Source organism: Erythrolamprus reginae, chromosome 4 (assembly GCF_031021105.1).
Source record: "Erythrolamprus reginae isolate rEryReg1 chromosome 4, rEryReg1.hap1, whole genome shotgun sequence".
NCBI lineage: Eukaryota > Metazoa > Chordata > Lepidosauria > Squamata > Dipsadidae > Erythrolamprus > Erythrolamprus reginae.
The window spans coordinates 58,228,425-58,236,238 of record NC_091953.1 but is presented as its reverse complement, the minus strand read 5'-3'; the positions used below and the strand labels follow the sequence as shown (position 1 = coordinate 58,236,238).

Genomic DNA, 7,814 nt, shown 5'->3' with positions numbered 1-7,814 from the left:
CATATCAGAACAAGAAAGGATTTTAATGTGCATGAAGGCTAATTATAGGGTACTTGTGTTTTATTAACTTAGGGCCCAAAATCTTGTAAAAACTCTTAATGGGACATACACTTCCTTACCAAGGAGTTCTTAAATGGTGTACACTCTGGGTTGAAATTACAAAATTTTATGTAGGGGCCTGGAAAGGTTGTCAAAATTAAGTTGATTTTCCATTGCAACACACAATGCTCTTCAGGATTTTTCCTTTCTTCATGTTTTTATTACTGAACAAATCTGTGCTTCAGTAAATAGTTTAAAGCATTGTGCAAAACTTGGGAGTATGCAAATTAAAAGAGCTTTGAGAAGTTGGTTGATAGATATATTTTATGCAGTTTGTTCTCCCAGGTCTTGAATTCAGTGATTCGGTTTGTTGGGTTGGTATTGTTATATAATTTAAATAATGAGTTGTGAACATTGAATTATTTCAGTTATTAACTTTTACTGATCAGGGAGTTATATTTAATGGCCTAAATGGCCCTTTCCAACTCAGAGATTTAAATGAGTGTAGAGCCAACTCATTAAGTATTAGAACACTTAGATTTGTAATATACCAGATTACTTGAAAGAAAGGAAAAATAGAGCCCAAAATATTAGAAATATGACCTGACCTGATCTGATCTGATCTGATCTGACCTGACCTGACCTAACCTAACCTAGCCTAGCCTAGCTTAACCTAACCTGTCATCTTTATATTGTTTTCCCAAGGCATATTGCTTTAAAAATACTTCTCTATTTAGGACAGGGGTGGACATATTATTGGGTAGAACTGAGTTACTTATATTATAATTATAAATTATAAATATATATTATATTATATTATATATTATATAATATATATTATTTATATTATATATATAATTATATATTATAATTACATTATAATTATAAATTAATTGCCCACCCCTTCCTTCCTTCCTTCCTTCCTTCCTTCCTTCCTTCCTTCCTTCCTTCCTTCCTTCCTTCCTTCCTTCCTTCCTTCCTTCCTTCCTTCCTTCCTTCCTTCCCTCCCTCCCTCCCTCCCTCCCTCCTTCCTTCCTTCCTTCCTTCCTTCCTACCTCCGCAGGCCAGTCACAGACAGTGGGCGGGCCACATCTGACCCCCGGGCCGCACTTTGCCCAGGTCTGATTTAGGAGATGGAGAGTGCCAATTTGGTATAGTGGTTAAAGATTCAGGCTGAAAATTGGAAATAGCTGAATTTACTCCTGCCTTAGGCACAAAATCAGCTTGGTATCCTTGGGCCAGTTTAGCCTTAGAAAAAAGGCCATGCCAAACAATTAAAAAAATCTGGGGGGGGGGGAGAACTGCAGGGACTTCTCTGGCAGTTTCCCAGAGTCAAGATTGAAGGCACTTTAAAAAAAAATACATGCACACATAAACCAGCTTACTCTATTTGTTCTTGATAACTGCTTCTTCTTTCCTTTTCAGGAAAAACAAAATGTGTTTTGACTTTTTGTTGACTGATAATCTACATTCCTCTTGTAATTTAAAACATTCTTTCTCTCTTAGGTAGATGTAGACGTAGATCTAAAGCACTGAGGAATTTACCAATTGCATTGGAAACCAGGGTTTTTGTATGGACTGTAATAGATAACAAGCTGCCCTCCAGATGTTTTGGCTACAACTTTCATAATTCCTGACTGCTGCAACTAATGAGAATTTATAATCCGAAAATCAGGAGGACATTAGATAATTTAATTCTTATTTAGGGTTTCAGTTCACATACTTTAAGATATTTTGTGAATGGGGCTTGTATCCAAATACTACTGATTTTTCTGATTTTGAGAATGGTTTACCCTTGAATATTATTTTGAATATTATTAAATTTATGCTGTGTCTAGCATCTTCATGATAAGTGATAATAATAAGCCCAAATCAGTCCATAACAGAATGAATGCTTCTTGTTTTGTAATAGTTTTATATTTTTACAAAACAAATAACAGCTAACATGAACTAACCACTAGGAAGAAAGATAAAGAGGAAAAAAGTAGATAGAAATAGGGATGCAAAATGTTATAAAGAAAATGAAAAGAAGAAAACATATGTACAAAGAATAATTTCCAACTTCTTCCAAGGTTATAAGAAACACATTAAGCACTTAGTTTAATACTATATGATGTCCATTTTTCCCCTCAAAGGAAAAATTTAAATTTTAGCAAGGATCAAATCCATATGTCATAGTTTGATATACGTTTTTTATTTCCTGCAAAAATTCCACAAAAGGTTTCCAATTATAGATACCTTTCTTCAGTGATTTTTCTCCCACAACAGTTGAATGCCTCTTAATTAAAGATTACGGACCTTAGTATACCATGCAAGTCTTGTGCAAATGAGTAGATTTTTTAAAAACTCTGAAAGAAAGTGACTGACTAAAAGGTTAGATGCCACTTCTAGTCTAGCACCTTAATTAACTACTACATTACACTGATTATCATTCTCATATGAGTATTTATTTATTTATTGGATTTATATTCTGTCCCTTTCCGAGGACTCGGAGTATGTGTGTGTGTATGTTTATATGAACATATGTATCTATGTATGTATAAAAATCTCTCAAGATTAGCAGGAAGCCATATTTGTTGGACAGAACTTTTTAGATCTATCTGCAACTATTAAAGAGATATTGTGCCCTCTTGGAAAAAGGGTTGTTAATTGTAGATATGTGACTGTATGTTTTTTCAATGTACTGATATTTCAGACTTTACAGAGTGATTTTTTAACGTATAAAAAAATTGAACAATATTATGATTGCAACACTGAGATATGAAAATGCAGCATATATATTTATGCAACAACACACACATATAGATGGATATTGTTCTGTCGGGCTCTCTGGTAGACTCCTCCCAAAAATTCACAGGTACAAATTTCAGAGACACACACATTTGAAAATTCAAAACAATGTTCTTTATAATGAAAATTCACTTAAACTAAGCCCTCTTTTGGTATAGCAAAGAGCACTCGTCTCCAAACAAATTGGTAATTTCTACAAGTCCCTTATCAGTTCTGTGATACTTAGCTTGCAGCTGTGAGGCAATTCACAGTCCTTCTTTTACAAAGTGAAACACACTTTACTCTGGTTTAGTTTCAAAGCAGGGAAAAATCAGCACACAAAAAGTCAAGGTCAATAAAGCAGTCACGAAACACAATGATCAGATAATCCTCCACAATGGCCAAACCCACAGGCTGCTATTTATAGCAGCCTCACTAATTACCACAGCCCCACCCAACCACAGGTGGCCTCATTTTCTTTGATAATAATCTGCCAGTTGTTGTTGCCTATGCATCGCTCTCCACATGGGTGGCTGTATCATTAACTCTTGTTCTGAATCCAAGGAGGAGCTATTTAATTGATCTCCTTCTGAGCTGTCTGCCACACTCTCCTCCTCACTGTCACTCATGTCTTCTTGGTCAGAGGAGCCTTCATCAGCAGATTCCACCGGGGAGGGGGGCAAAACAGGCCTGCAGCATGTGGATGTCTCCCCCACATCCACAGTCCTTGGGGCAGGAGCTGGGCCAGAGCTAACCACAACAGATATGGATATAAAAATTAAAATTCTAGAATCCACTCATACATCTCTCTCCCTCCCCGCTCTCTCTCACCCGGGGTCTAATAAAAGTAAAATGTAGGTGAGAAGAATCACAAAATGTTATCTGATTCTGTGATCTTTATTCAGTTGCTTAATCAACGATTGACAATGAAAGGCATATTCTTTTAAAAGTATTCATCCAGAAAAAAAACAGATTATGTGCATTTTCTTACAATTCTGATTAGAGCCAAGGCTGCTAAAATGGTAAAGATTCAAAGGGGCAAATGGAACATTATTCTCTCAGTTGGGCAGATGGCTGTGACTTTTGTAACAATGGTATTAATAACCTCAGTAGGCTGCACAGGGAACAAAATGTGAACTGATTGAGTTTATTTTGGATATGTTTATAGTGAAGAAACAACCACATATTATACTCAAAATGGAAAAAGTTGTTGCTACCTTGCATATGTGACAAATAGAAAGTCGTGTATATAATGATTTAAAAACTGATGAAAGACAATAATTTTTAAACTGGTGAGAAACTGAAAAGTATTGGATTATGAAACAATTAGATATGTTTCCATAGTTCAATTGATGTAGATTAATAACCACAGCTTTATGGATAAATTAATGTGTTGTAGAAACATCATACATTTTAGGGGGACTGTTTCACAGGATTATCATATACCTTATTATCAACTGCTGTAGACACTAATAATAATAGGCCCAAGTCAGGGCCAAGGATATTGAAATGTGAAAAGTATCTCCAGATATAAAGACATTATATAAAGACAAGTGTTGGTCATGACCTTTAAAATTCTACATGGCATTGGACCAGATTACCTCCGGAACCGCCTGCTACCACACGAATCCCAGCGACCAATAAGGTCCCACAGAGTTGGCCTTCTCCAGGTCCCGTCGACTAAACAATGTCGTTTGGCGGGCCCCAGGGGAAGAGCCTTCTCTATGGCGGCCCCGGCCCTCTGGAACCAACTCCCCCTGGAGATTAGAATTGCCCCCACCCTCCCTGTCTTTCGTAAACTACTCAAGACTCATTTATACCGCCAGGCATGGTGGAATTGAGATATTCTTTCCCCCTAGGCCATTACAAGTTATGCATGGTATGTTTGTGTGTATGTTTGGTTTTATAAATAAGGGTTTTTAGTTGTTTTATTATTGGATTGTCACATGTTGTTTTTATCGTTGTTAGCCGCCCCGAGTCTACGGAGAGGGGCGGCATACAAATCCAATACTGTAAATTATTATTATTATTATTATTATTATTATTATTATTATTATTATTATTATTAAACTATTATCGATTCTCTCTCTGAGTAATATAAACAAATGAATATTATTGTATTGTTACTGTACTGCCTTTGTAAAGAGACTACCCATGTCATAACGGGAAAACATAAATGTTTTCATATTAGAAAAAGCTGAAGCTGATCTCTACCCCTGATGTGTATCCATGTGTGTTATTTAATTTATAGCTTTCAATTTGGACATCATCTTTGGGAGCAGCTTCCCTCGTGAGATATGTACTGCCTTAAAGATGTGCTGGCTTTTAAAAATATGATGTGCTAAATTGTTGCTGCTGGGCCCTCTTCAGTGTATAGCTTGGAATGCTGAATTTCAAGATAGCACAGTACCAAGGTCATTGAAGTGCTTTTCTCATGGAGCAAAGGTATTTTTTATTTATTATGTAGCACTGTATATCCTTTGTTTAAACTTAATGCACCAGATCCAAATTTGAATAGTCCCCATTGGTTTGGTCCAACTAGTTTTTCCTAGTAATTACCTTGCATTTATTTTGGTTAAATATGCATTCAACAATAAACAATTTGCATTGCATGTTCATTTCAGGATTCTAAGATATTCAATAAGTGATGTAAACATGGAAGCAAATTTGCGGATGCAAAACTAAGCACATTCTTCTTACCTTACCCTATATCTATTTTGAGAATGGACAGTACTTTAGTGTGAGAGCATATCCTGTACACCCAGAAATTCCAGATTCTGCCTCTAGCATCACTAAGCAGAATGGGGAAAATTTGAAACCTTAGGAGAATCTGCCTGTCAATGTACAAAGGTTCCCTTCAACTGATTGGCTAGGGAAGTGATAGGTTGTTGATCAATTTAGTAAAAAAAAAAGTGCAAGGTTAAGAAGGTAATATTGTACCAGTCTTTATAGCAAATTGATCTGAAACAGCTTAATATATTCCGATTACATTCTTTTATTATCTATATTATTTATTATTTATTATCTATATATGACTTGCTATACATCCTATATTTCAGAGTGCACGATTTATGAATCAGGATGACATTTGACAAAATCGTTTGGCGGGACCCAGGGGAAGAGCCTTCTCTGTGGCGGCCCCGACCCTTTGGAACCAACTCCCCCCAGATATCAGAGTTGCCCCCACCCTCCTTGCCTTTCGTAAGCTCCTTAAAACCCACCTCTGTCGTCAGGCATGGGGGAATTGAGACTTTCCCTCTCCCTAGGCTTATAGAATTTGTGCATGGTATGTTAGTATGTATGATTGGTTTCTAAATTGGGGTTTTAAATTAACTTAAATATTAGATTTGCTTACATTGTATTATTATTGCTGTGAGCCGCCCCGAGTCTGCGGAGAGGGGCGGCATACAAATCTGATTAATAAATAAATAAAAAATAAAAAATAAAAAAGTTATATATCCAAGTTTCTTGTCCTAGAATGGCTTTACATGAAAATCATCTCAAGGTTCCTTGCAAAAATGAATCAAATCATGGTTAATTTGATACAGAACAATCCCCCAGTGTCTTTCCTTACATTGCTAAACAATCTGAGCTGTAGGCAATTCTTTTCAGTTTCCCAAGGTTCTTATCTAACAGTCCCCAAGGATGACACGCATCCCATGCTGCAAACCTGTGCAAATTTTAAAAATGGCTTTATTTTTACACAGCCATCACTCTGAAGTTATGGAGCCATGATAACAAGTGAACTCCTCAGATTGCGTTGCTTCTAATGGAGAAACTGCAATTGGTAAGTCAACATTCTAAGATAGCATAAGTTCTTATTCCTATTATCACGATTGTAATTTGCAAAATGTTTCTTGCTTAATCACTAAGAAAGCTTCATGCTTCTAACTTATGCTTGAGCTTTTGGAATGCTAGAATTCTGATTTTTTTCTTAAAAGAATAGTGCTATCTGAAGATAATTCTTGCAAAATAAAACAAAACCTCTCCACATATATAATACAGTAGTTCCTCGCTATACCGCGCTTCACCTACTGCGGCTTCACTTCATTGCGGGTTTCTGAGGAAGTCGATCGGCAGATTTAAACAGCCCACGGAACTCGATCGGCAGGTTTAAAAAATAATATATATATCTAAAATTGTAAATACTGTATTTAAATACTGTATCTAAAATAAATACTGTGTGGGAAGGGTTTATAAACACTTAAAACAATGAAAACTTACCAAAAAATTACAATATAAATACTTAAATAAGTACTATCAGTCGATAAATTCCCCATCGCGGATTTCACCTATCGCGGCCAGGTCTGGAACGTAACACCAGCGATAGGTGAGGGACTACTGTACATTACAATAATTAATTGCAGTGGATAATGAAAATGTAACTTTTAAAAAAGAAAAAAAGAGGCAAATGCTACACAACAAATAATTAGAAAAAGGAAGGAAAATAAAATTGCTACCCTATGTAGCCCCTGATATAAATCTATATTATGATCACACTAGAAATATTAAGTGTATTTTTTTCCAATCCACCTTTAAAAAGGATATAGAGCTGAAAAAAGGCAGAACAGAATGAATCAAATGATTGGGGAACTAGACTAATTCCCCTACAAGGGAATATAGGACCTGGGGCTTTTATACTTAAAATAAGAGTAATTAAAGGAGGCATGATAAAGGCATTTAAAGTCATACAGCTAGGAAGAATATTTTTTCTCAGAATGTTAGAGCGTGCCCTCCTTTATTGTCATTAAATGCAGATAGTTTTAAGCTAATAAAGCAAGTATTTCTTTAAAACTATGCATACTTTAATGCATACTTGTGATGTTACAACAATTTTTTTGCTTTGTCAATTTTAAAAAAAAGGCTAGCTGAATTTATAACAGACCAGCTATCAATGGTTACTGGCTTGATGGCTATGGACTACCTAAGGAATCAGTGCATGTTAAGTGACTGCTACTTGGAGCAACAATGAAAGAGATCTGTTGCTCTTCCATCCATATTTATGA

General features: G+C 35.8%; 1 protein-coding gene across 1 annotated transcript in view; it reads left to right on the top strand.

Annotated features, from left to right (window-relative positions):
• The first annotated feature begins 5,059 nt into the window (after nt 1-5,059).
• TIAM1 (TIAM Rac1 associated GEF 1) overlaps nt 5,060-7,814 on the top strand; it is a 229,923-nt gene continuing 227,168 nt past the window's right edge. Inside the window, exons 1-2 of the mRNA XM_070750312.1 lie at nt 5,060-5,253; nt 6,516-6,595. The gene's annotated coding sequence lies outside the window, so the exon portion shown is untranslated. The remainder of the gene's footprint in view (nt 5,254-6,515; nt 6,596-7,814) is intronic.